Genomic DNA, 12,586 nt, shown 5'->3' on the forward strand with positions numbered 1-12,586 from the left:
CCTTCCCTTTCCCCTCGTTTGACACCCAGCGCTGAACAAGAAACAGATATGAAGCCCAGTTTGTACCGTGTGTCCAGCGTTACCAACCACCCAATCAGAAAAAGTGTGCTGTTTAAACTCTTAAATTTGCTAAATGCAACTAAATTGTGCTCGGATGACTTAGGTCTTAAGTTCATTTTATGCATCTATTTTGGGGGCAGTTGTGATGTGAACATGCGTTGTTGATTTAGTTAGACAATATTGGTAATTTCCCCCATTAAATTAATTACAGTGGTTTAACCAATATAATTCGTTCAATCGCTTGAAAAAGAAAATTCGACGACAACAAAAGGCGGCTTGTTTTATCTCTGACCCCAAGTTTCTAGCAATTTCCTTCAATAAAATGTTCCTCTTGAGCTAAGTAAGGAAAGGTAAAGAAAAGATGAAAAGAAGACGGCGGACTATATGTGTCTGGATCGACATGCTACCTTTTGTTTGAAACAAATAAGATCGGCGATTTTTTTAAATTAATATTTTCAAAATATATTCCTCTGAATTCAATTTAACTGTCTCCCAGGGTGCATGTTTATAGATAATGCTATATTTTACCATTATTCCAAACACAGGGCGCTAGAACCCAACAAAGTTCAATTTGTACTACGTTTAGCACAATTATGCTATGGTTGGCATCAATGCATGAGGCCGGACTCACTGTGTCCATTTGGGGCGAACGCGCCCCTGAAATTATGCTTTCCCGCATGAATCACAGAATGTTATGGTACCAGCTGAGGCCCTACGAGAAGTGGCTCGACATGCGACGATAGAGCCTCTGGCAGGAATGGAAATTTGTGTAAATTATCGTAAGGCCTAGAATTTCAGTTTTCTTGTATTAAGGCGTCGTTTAATGAAATTATAAGTAATGAAATAATCCGTAATAGCCAAATATATTAGGGTAGACCCAGCCTCCGGGCCTCTTATGACTATTCGCCACTGAAGATATCTAAACATTTTAACATAACACTGTCTCTCGCAACACACTCCGCGCTTTGCTCTCTCGATCAAGACTCCCCCCGGCAACCTCTCGTCACCCGGGGACTGCTGGCGTTTTTGATTACACAGCATAATATTCCGGTTCGTGACAATCTCCTAGGAAACGGACAGGGTTATTAACAATTAACTGTGGGAAAGAAAGCTTATACTTGCATTCCGAAACGTACACCCTCCATGGCACTAGAAGCAATCAAAAGTTTACCGAAGTGGCAGCATTAATCGAAAACTGCAAACAGCGAAACACAGTTTCAGACATGGTGCATACCTTTTTACCCTGACAGTACATAGCTTAAGCTAGTTTCCTGCATAGGCACCCATGGCATTGAGACACTTATCATACCAGGAGATAAGTTTCTGTATACCCTCGTCACACACATCTGCCGCCAGCCCATCGAGGACTGCAGTTACCATTTGCTTGCTCTAGCTCTTCGTTGTCATCAAAGTGCTTTCTTCCCAAAAACTCCTTTCATTTTGTAAAAAAATATGATAACGCTACTTCTTCTAGTGTGCAAAAACCGAAAAACATTTCACTTCATATAAATTTTCAGCAAAAAATGCAGGCTCGACCAGGACTCGAACCCGGGTCTCTGGCATACCGTGCCATTGCTCTAACCACTGAGCTACCGAGCCGGTTTGGCCTCGCATTGATTTTCGCTGTTTCTGTTTTACCTGCGTGGAATCGTCTCTTTCAGTGCTACCGCAACGGGATCTGTTGCCTTTGAAACACAGTAGACTTCGACATTGCCTGGATCCTCCCAGCGTAGATAGGTAAAACAACAATAGCAAAAAATCAGTCGAGGCCAGGCCGGCTCGGTAGCTCAGTGGTTAGAGCAATAGCACGGTATGCCAGAGACCCGGCTTCGAGTCCTGATCGAGCCTGCATTTTTCGCTGAAAATTTCTACGTAGTACATTTCCTGGGTGTACCTAACCTACAACAATGTACTTCATGTTTGGCAGGATTCTCGATTTATCTGGGCTCATCTCGGCAGCCAACAGAAACACGTACACCAATGCAATTTGCAAGAAACGTCACGCGCAACTGTCTTATACTGGGCGACCTGGACGCTGCCTGCGCATCCTTCCGCTCATACAGTATCCTTCCGCCGGGGGGGGGGGGGGATAGATGCCTCGATGCCATGGGTGTCTATATAGGAAAATGACTCTATGTGTTTTCAGATTTTGTTCAACTAACTTCGTGGTTTCTTTTCCTAAATTACCAAACAGGTACTACTTTCTGGACTTGTCTAGTAATATTCCGCGCTGAAATATACACATGATTAGGTTAGCCAGGCCCCAGAAGAGCCATAAAATTAAGTTTTCAGACATCGCTGTCTAGTCGATAACCTAACAGTGTGGCCAATGTTGTTATATTCACTTTAAACAAATCGACGACTGTCGTAACATCGCCTGAGAAACCGATTTCATCTTATACTTTAAAAGGATCCACTCTCTGTGTTCACGTTTACTTTCGTTTGAAATGGCAAAGTTAAAAATATAACTTTCAATTAAAGAAAACCATGACTTTAACTCAGCAAAACGCAGAATAAAAATATAGCCTCTCTCCTCCTTATTAACTCTCGACCCTGGTTCGTCGTAATCTTTAAACAAGCGTCCTGAAGCAGAAAACTTTTTCCTATACGACAACTGAAAGGGAAAGATGATTTATATGATTTTTTGCATGAGTTTCCAGAAGAGCAACGACTCATTTTTTTTTTGTAGAAAAACGTTTCTTTGTTCATTTTGTGTGGTGACCGGCAAAGCAAAATAATACTCTTTTCACCTTTTTTCATGTCAAAGAGTACGGATAAAATGTAAAGAAAAAAAACTTCTCCTTGTCCTCAAGTTTTACTTTCATCTTTGCTGGGGGAAGAGTCATGGATATTTATCGTTGCTATGTGATTTCGCAAGTTGTACAACTAAACAGGAAAAGCACGTACACTCTGTTTCCTTTATAGCATGTAGATTATTTAATTCTTCCATACTCGCATGAATGGTGCATGACTTATTTATCATAAGACCAGTCGAAGATTGAGTTCCAATTAATATGATTAAATAGTGATCACAAGGGGTCGGAAAATTATGTATTTTGCATATTGCATATGCAAATGCATATTTAAGTATTTTTAACTAGAAATGCATATTTGTATGAAAATAAATTTATGTTGTGCATATTTTTTTACCCACAGCCAACACCGAGCATATACTGTATTCATTTTTCTTCTCCTCGCTTCTCTTTTGTTTATCTTTTCTCCTTCTTCTTTCCTTTTTTCCTGGAGTGTATGAAATGTGGCAAGTACGTCATTCTCACCTCAACAATCGACTAAGCTGGCAACGCCGCTTACAAGTTTCTTATCGCTTGCAGGTTAATTCCTGCGAGCGAAACTCGATATGTTTAGCTCTTGATCTGTAATGTATTGTGTTTCATTTAACGCAGAATCATATTAATTGAAAAAACAAATCTGAGTAATGCACATTCATTGCCTGGCATGTAATCTTTCATAGTTTAATATACAGAATTTATAAATTAAATGTGGTTAGTAGAGTAAACTTATTGTTTCAAAATAACACTTGGTACGAGCCCTTTTTTTTTTATGGATTTAACCTCAGTGGTAGCATATTTTGACGATTTTTTTGTTGATTTTATAGCGTTTGACGACTTTTCAGTGCAATTTTCACCGCATCTAATTTTTTTCCCACTCACACTTGGTACGAATGCCACGATCTTACGTGATATAACTTAACCTATTCATTTTTTTTATTACGTGCTAAACTACACGAGAGCCTCTACGTGCTTTGACCTACTTTAGAGTAGTACAGTCAACCCGGTTGAGAAACTTCAATTGGGGTTCAGTGTTGCCAACCCACCCCAAGAAAATTTCACCATATGATATTTTACAGGCGAAGCTAACCTACCAATAGGAGTTGGGAACACTGATTAGTTGCTTCACAAACCTCTTGTTTTTTTAAACCTATGATATTTCACAGGCGAGGCTAACCTATAAGTTACAAGTTGACGGCGTAGCCTTCTATAAGATGATAAGTATGCAGTAAGATGAAGAAGACGCCAGCTGGCAATAGCGGTGTTAATGCTTCCTCCTCTCTACCCCCCCTCCCTCACCGGGCCTCCTCCTTTATGGCGGGAACCCAACGTCCTGGCGCAGTCTTTTGACCTACTTTTTATTTTACGACGTTTTACGGACTAAACTAACCTACAATGAGAGAAAAGTGGACAGAAGGAGCTCTCACATCACTTTTTAAGCTATTTTTTACCTCCTGCAATTTTGCTCTTATGCTAACCTCGCCCTTTGACCTACTCTTGAAATGACTTACCTATAAGTCTGTCTCCTCTTACTGTAAGGTCCCTCAGTGTAATCTACTACGACCTGCTCTCAGCGTAATCTGCCACGACCTAAAAATACGATGTTTTTTTTTTTTTAAAAAAAAAAACTCTCATGTGCGATCTTCTATAATGCTACGACCTAACGGGAGGACCTCTCTCTCCTACGATGTTTTTGGGCCCCCTCCCTGCTACGATGTTTTTTCTCCTCATGATGCAAAAAAAATATGGTATTGTAGCGGTATTTGAAATCGACTGTGCTGCGTGAAGGGGGAAGAAAAAATCTCTTCATGTTCACTGAACAAAATAGGAGAGCTGGAAGAGTACTTCCTGGCTTTTCATCGAAAACGGGGCGCGATGTTCAGTTCAGACAATTGGAATGGAGACTAATTTTCGGATGCGGATTACGCCACCTCGCATCCCTTATAATCCGAAGCTCTCTGCCGTGGAAACTTCCATATCATCTAGAGCGACTGTTCTGAAGGCGATATTTAAAACTGCTCCGTCACCCTCTCGTTCTTCACGTCGTACGCGAAGGACTTCTCGGCGACCAGGATGACGCTGCACACGGTATCCTCGGGCAATGGACTGTTGAACTCGCAAACGATCTTGATGTTGGTTCGATCGTTGACCACCACCTGCTTTCTCTTCGTGGTATTGATGACGAACATCGGCCTTTGTGCTTTGAATTCGCTGGGCATGTAGTACATGTCCACGTTTCCCTCGGTCACGCGCTTGTAAGCAGAGTACGCTTCGTAAAGTTTTAGATAATCATCTTTGGTCATGTCGTGGTTGTAATTCTCGCGCGGGAACACTTCGTTCCTGCCATTCTTGAGATAAACGTTTTTGATCTTGCAGTCGTCGAATTTGCTGGAATCTTTTTCCTGATTCTTGTCCCTCCCGGTCTGAAAGAGTACAATGACGAAATCTGGCATGTCGAACTGTATGTTGTTGAGCTGCGTCGTGACGTCGAATTCCATGTGACTTCCGGACGCTATTTTTTGCACGCACTGGTAACCGTGAAAGTGAATGGGCACCTGTGGACTTTTCAAGATCTCCGCTTTGTACTTGAGGGCGTAGTTCGTCTCGTATTCCACGATCGGCATTCTCAACTCCATGCTCTGGATGACGCATTTGGCTGCTTCGGGTAATGTGTTGGGCAGCGGCGTGATACCGTCTGCGTTCAAGTTACTGTATCGCATCAGTGCGTCGTTGTCTTTGGCCGCTCTTCGAAATGTGATTCTCAGTCCTCCCTTCCACATGATCTCCTTGTAGTCCGAGAAAAATCCCGGAAGCAGACGCATGGGAAAGAGCACCGTGTGATTTCTCGTCGATATTTTGGTTCCCGCTTCGAACCCCCCCACCCCCCGCTTGATAGTATGCTGCGTCCGTTTTGGATAATTTCAAAGTTCCAACTGCCGTTGACGTGATGCCTGGATAATCGATTCTGTCGATGACGGTGTTGTGTTTCCTCACCTCCACCTGCGAGAACACGTGAGGCACCAAGTTGTCCACGAGTATCAAATTTGCTGCTGCGGGGAACGCGTCCCCGCTTTCTTTCTTCACCACGTCGAATTGAAGGTAGAGGTCCGCTCTGTGAGGATGAACGAACCCGTCGCCTACGTCCACGTCGTATTCGATCTCCCGGTTCGCTTCGTTCAAATTTGCGAACGTGCGACGGTTCGGAGGGAAAGATTGCAATTCGTAACTTTCGATTTGCTCCATTTTTTTTTCACTATGTGTTATTTATTATACGTCGATCTCCAGGACGGCCGTCGTCGTGGCACCTGCGAAATCCACCACGTCTCCTTTCTCGTTCGTCACCACCAACTCTATGTTGTCTATGCGGTTGCGACATACTGGAAAATAGATCGGCGAAGAGGGTGTGTAGATGATCGGTTCCATGAATTCGGAACAGGGTTTGAACGTGGCTATGATTCCCATCTGCTTGTGACTTCCTAATCCGTCGGATTTCGTGATCATTCCTTCCGCCACGTTGCAGTGAACGTTCAGAGTCTCGATGGCTAGAAATTTAGGAATGTTTGCTCCCGTGTGCTTGATGCCAGCTTCGAGTTTGGTGTCGTTCTCGAAACCTAAAAGTTCTCCTATGGTGCCCAGGTTCACGGTCTCCGTCGCGGACACGATTTCGACTCTGTGCGTGACCGAATTTTGAGAAAGGTACGTGCCTTTGGGTAATTGAGCTTGCAAAGTAGAAAGATTGTATTGACCTGGCGTGACGACGATATGTTCGCTTCCGACGCTAATTTTGTTGTTGTGCTGCGTGACGTTAGGTATGAGGTACATGCTGTAGAATGCACGCAGAGCTATGGATTTAGGATAGACGATGTCGTCGTGCAGCGTGAGTTTCAAGATCGAAGATTCGCTCGTGAGATGGAACACGCCCATCGTGATGCTGTTTCAGCTTCCACAATGCTTTCTGGAAATCTTCCGCCTGCGGCTTATTTATTTTAGAGAGAAACGCGAGCATGGAGAGGCAGAGATGACCGCAGTTCACGTCTCCGAAATTTTGAATGCGTTCGTCGTTGTAGTATATAGAGGTTTTGTTTGTTTTCAGGTAATGAACTAAATTTGTAGGTGGAACACCTCCGAAAGAATCGAAAACGAATGCTTTGTTGTTATTTGCATTTTTGTGGTAACATATCCAATGCGTGCCTGGATTTTCTTGACTGTCCAAGTAGACTACGCCACATTCTCTTTTTTTAATGGTTGAAGGTAACGAATCGGACATGAAAACTCCTCTGAAGTGTTTGATTTGTAATGGTTTGATCAGAGATTCAATGTCTCGGTTGGTGAGTGCAGTTTCTTTTTTTAAACTTCCTCATGACGCCCTTCCCTTCTTCTCCATGGCCAGGTTGTGACGTTTCTGTTCTTCCAATTCTGCCTTGTTCTTCGTCGAGTCGATGACGGTTTTCGGGATGGCGGCGCTACCCCCAGTCAAACTTCCAACGGCCCCCAATGCTGCCAGGATGGCCGGGATGCTGAATATGAACCCCCCTGTCTTTTGCTGTTTCCGCGAACGCTGCAACCGTCTCAATTGTGGAGTGCTGAGCAGCAATTTCATTCCATGTCCTTTCGTCAAGCAAGAACGTTTCTTCTCGCGTTGTTTCTTGGTGAGTAACCCATCGAGGGCACCTAGCGTTTTCAGATTCGAATATGGTATCTGGTACACGACACCCTTGGGTTTCTTGTTGTTTTCACGGTATGTTATTTATATATATAAATGTTCTGAGATTTTTTTGTATCCCTCTCTCGTGTAATTTTTTTTCTTGAAGGTATGTTATTTTATATACTCCGCAGCCGTTACACAAATTCTATTACGTGCTTTGCTTTCTTACCAAGAAGTTCCTTTGTCCCCTTGTACACGTTTCGAGTTTTGTTCTCGATTAAAATAGATAGCTTCTCGTCGGATAACATGTTAGCGTATCGATCTGGTAAAAATAGACTGTATTGTCCGTTGAGCAACAGACGCACCTTGGGACCATACTAGGTAGAAACAATTGAACCGGAAGTTATCGTGTAAGGTTTGTCGACTTCCAATTCCTGAATTTTTATATACTCGACTGACAAATTTAGCATTTGTTTTAATGCTTGGAGGTCACTCATTTTTTCAGTCATATCGAAGAGAATTTCAGGGTGTGTGTGTTAGAGAATTTTAATTTTTCACAATGTGTTATTTATATACCGAAGAATTTTTTTTTCACGATGCGTGTTATTTATATATCAAGGTTTTTTTTGACATGTACATTTTTTTTACGTATATTTTTTTTTGACACACATTTTTTTTTGACATGTATATTATTATTATTTTTTTCACAGTGTGTGTGTTAGAGGAAGAAAGTTCGTGCTTTGGAAAACGCGATGATGTGCATAATGATATCTTCGGTCTCCTGTTTAGACTTGCGCCAATCATCCGTGTATCGTCTTCTCCCCTGCCTCGCCTCGTGAAGTTCGTCCATCCTGTCGTTTAATTTTTCCCCTGCAGCCGAAAGAAGAGTGTCGAGATCACCGCACCTCATTTCACTGATCTCCCGAAGATGGTCCTTGAAAACCATTTCACAAGGGAAACGAAATTCCGGCGTTATTTTTGCTATGATTACAAGTTTCTCAACAATCTCCGTTTAAAGTGTTTTTGAATATTTTACATAGCAGTTCGGGCGGTAAGTCGGTTATACAAGACATGTTGTTATTATTTTTTTTACTATATGTTATTTATTTATATACCCCATCCAAATTTTTGTTTCGTGTTCATGGCGATGATGGTGCCCAGTGCTGCAACTTTTTCTCCCAAAGAAGCGTCTCTGCTGACGAATCTTTCGAAAGCGGCATGTTCCAATTTCTTGTCTGCTTCGTGACGTGCATCCAGATCGGTGCGAGTGTTGTAAGCGATGTCGTGATCTTTGCATGCCGCGTCCAACGGATTCACACCCTTGTCTCCTCTCTCCAATCTTTTCTCGAGTTTGGTACCCGGTCCGCAGTACTGGTAGCCAGGTAAATGCATCTCGAAAGGTAACTTGTTGATGATGTCGTTCACGAGTCCCTTTCCTTCGTCCACGTTCCAGAATCTCGGAGGCAGCGTGTTGATAATTTTGATCAGGTAGCCGATACCTTTGTCGTCGTTCACGATGAAGTTGGAAAGTTTGGTGCTGATCATGTCCACGATGCCAACCTTCTCGTTGTGGAAATTACGATTGCCTGCATTCTCTTCGCCGGCTATCACTAACAATCTGTCGATGAGTTTCCTCACGTCGTCCACCCAAACGAATTCTTTGGGTAACGTGTTGTAGCGTTTGACGCCGCTTCCACTCTTCACCTCGTTCCAAATCGGTTTGATGAGATTCCTGTACTTCTCACCGCTGCTCGATTTCACCCTATTCTGCGAGGCATCGTTGTTCTGGTACATGGCATCCGTCATGATTAGAATTTCCCTGTAACTCTGATAATCTTCGTCGGTGTAATCTTTCGGATATTTTTTGGCAACGAGTTCCCACAGTCCCACCGTACCCGGATACCTGGTCCAACTATTCTTATCGCCTAAATTGACTTTAATGTCGTTGCCTTCGAAGGTGACTTTCGATTTTCCTATCTTCCACACGACGCCTTCGTTGGTTTCAATGCTCGGATACAATCCGAACACTTCATCCTTGTCGAACTTCCCCGTGCTCAGGTAGTCTCGTGCCAAAGGTCCCAACTCGATCTTATCCGAAGACGACGTGCTACCATGGCTTGACGTCGTGTCGGTACTTCCTTCAGTTCGAACGGCGTCGAAGGAATGCTTGAAATGGGCGTGGGTACAGTGTAACTTTTAGCTGCAAGTGGTACGAGTTCGTTGATCAAATTTTTATTTTGTTCCGTGACACTTTACCTAGATCGCTGATGGCATCGATCACAGGTTGATCTTGACGTTTCTTCTCTTCGTACAAACCGCGATTCTCGGATTTCCAACCTTTGAATCGCTTCACTAGATATTCCCGCAACTTGAGATTGTCTTCTTCTTGAAATTGACGTTTTGACATTTTCCTATATACGTCGGAACGTTTCTGAAACGTCGAATTCTCAGCCTATACGTTCGGTTCTCGTAGTTTTCTTGCCGTCACCCGCTTGAGACTATCAACTTTTCTAACACTCACTTTTTGTTTGTAATGGTTATTTTATATATACGCTTGAGACGTTTGAAAAAAATAACGTTTTTTCAAATTTTATTTTTTTGACTGTTTAGGTTCTCGACCGTTGATTTTTTTTTGGATTTTTTTCTTCTCGTTGCAAATCTGGAATTGTCCTCTTGTTAGCCTCTGAGACGTCTAGATAAACGTTTATTTTATTCCTATACTTTCCATGGTTTGCTTTTCGAGTCATGTCAATGGTCACGGATCCGTAATCACCTTGGTTCCAACAGTGGGAGCAGAATTTAGAAAATAGATTGTAATTCATGTCAGCCCCTACGTAATCATCATGTGCGTGTTTTAAATTGGTGTGGTCTTGTCGAAACAAGCAAATAAAATTAGCATTATCACGTAGCAGTTGTTTCGGAACCTTGGAAAAAGTTTGTGCCAGGTAGAAACAATCTAGTCCTTTGTGACGACCTCGAGTGAAAAAATTACGAATCTCGTTTTGATTTTTCAAGATCACCACAACGGAATTCTCGAGACAATCGTCCAGTGGAATGATTTCGGATGCGAAAGTTGCAATGTCCAGTCCCTCGTACAGTTTCATAAGTTGCTGGTATTTTGCTTGTTCGAGACTTTTCGAAAATACGTAGAGGTGTCTGTTTTCCCAGTCTAACCAATTGGGTGCGAGGATAAAATTATCAATGAGCAGTGTCGTCTTTCCGCACCCTGAAGGTCCTACGATCAGACACCGTATGCTATCGGGGAGCAATTCGCCGTTCCTTTTTTTCGATTGACTTTCCGAATCACTTTGGGCAGTAAACGGTAGAAATTAAACGCTGCTCGTCGGACTTCGTAACGTCAGCTGGCTTCATGCCTATCGTTCTGTGCAATGCGTGATTATAGTCGTTAACGAGTTCCGGAAGAATGGTGACCCACTTGTAGCTTCCCTGAAGCGTAAAGCGTGACCACATGAGCGATTTCAGAGTCCGATTGAATCTTTCCACGATGCTGGCTTTGACGTCACTGAAGGTCGAGTAATGTTGAACGTCGTGTTTCCGAATGAACTGCCTGAACGTGGCATTGTAGAATTCCTTCCCGTTGTCCGTGTGCAGAAACCGAGGTCGTCTGCCGCTTTCGCGAAAAATTAATTTGAATGCTTCCGTGACGCATGTTCCTGTTTTGGCTTTCAAAGGTACTGCCCATGCGAATTTCGAAAATGTGTCTATGACGGTGAGGAGGTACTTGTTGCCCTTGTTCAATTTATGTACATTTTTTAAATTGCCGCTGCTCATCTCCACGAGATCACTTTTCCAGAGGTCATCGATGCCCTTGGTTACCACCGCTAACCTTTAGGTGCCCAAGCGCCTCGATAGAGATACCCAAAAGTAACCCTCAATTGCCCAAGCATCTCGATCGAGACGCTGTGTCAAGGTCGTTTTGAGAGTTAGCCCCCTCCCCCCCGCCACATGTACGCCGAATTTGCAAAAATTTCATATAGTCTGAATCTCTGGTTCATTCCGCGTACAACGGTATATCACTCATCTCTCTAGGGCAATTAGCTTCCGAACTACACTCATTTAATTGAAACTCTGCATTTTGCTCAAAATCGGCTTGGGCAACCGAGGCTTACTATTGAAAAAGGGCTTGGGCGTCAAACGGCTAAACGTTCGTAGTTGCGGCGTGCAGGTTTATGCAATTATTCGACGTTGGCTTGCTAGACATTTTTTAGAGATTACGTTTGAAGAGAAGCACGAGCGTGAGAGGATTCAAAGAGGGTGGCACCTCGCTTGTGTTTTGAATGATCAGCTTATCGCCGGTGTAACGGGGAATTTGGACTCCGTAGAAAAGTGTCTGTACAGTCAATTTTCTACGGAGAAAAATGACTGCCCTTTTCAGTTCCCGTCAATTAAGCAGGGGGTAAAATATCCCCGTAGAAAAATGACTGCCTCTCAATTCCCACTTAAAAGAGGTGGTACAAATTCCCCGTAGAAAAGTGACTGCCCCCTTAAATCCAGCTTATATTAGGAGGGGGTACAATTTCCCCTTAGAAAAGTGACTGCCCCCTTAAATACTGCTAATATTAGGAGGGTGTACACTTTTACCGTAGAAAAGTGACTGCCCCCTTATATCCTGCTTATATTAGGAGGGGGTATAATTTCCCCGTAGAAAAGTGACTGCCCTACTAAATCCTGCTAATATTAGGAGGGGGTACAAATTCCCCGTAGAAAAGTGATTGCCCCCTTAAATCCTGCTAATATTAGGAGGGGGTACAATTTCCCTGTAGAAAAGTGACTGCTCTTTAAATCCTGCTTATATTTGGAGGGGGTACAATTTCTCCGTAGAAAAGTGACTGCCCCCTTAAATCCTGCTTATATTAGGAGGGGGTACAATTTCATCGTAGAAAAGTGACTGCCCCCTTAAATCCTGCTTATATTAGGAGGGGGTATAATTTCCCCGTAGAAAAGTGACTGCCCCCTTATATCCTGCTTATATTAGGAGGGGGTATAATTTCTATGTAGAAAAGTGACTGACCCATTAAATCCTGCGTATATTAAGAGGGGTATAATTTCCCCGAAGAAAAGTGACTGCCCC

General features: G+C 43.0%; 1 non-coding gene across 1 annotated transcript; it reads right to left on the reverse strand.

Moving 5' to 3' along the window:
- Positions 1 to 1,587: 1,587 nt before the first annotated feature.
- On the reverse strand, positions 1,588 to 1,659 carry TRNAT-GGU (transfer RNA threonine (anticodon GGU)). Its single transcript has one exon. It is a non-coding gene; the product is annotated as a tRNA-Thr (tRNA).
- Positions 1,660 to 12,586: the final 10,927 nt, after the last annotated feature.

The sequence above is a fragment of the Lepisma saccharinum genome, chromosome 19 (assembly GCF_977018435.1).
Source record: "Lepisma saccharinum chromosome 19, izLepSacc3.1, whole genome shotgun sequence".
Taxonomy (NCBI): Eukaryota; Metazoa; Arthropoda; class Insecta; order Zygentoma; family Lepismatidae; genus Lepisma; species Lepisma saccharinum.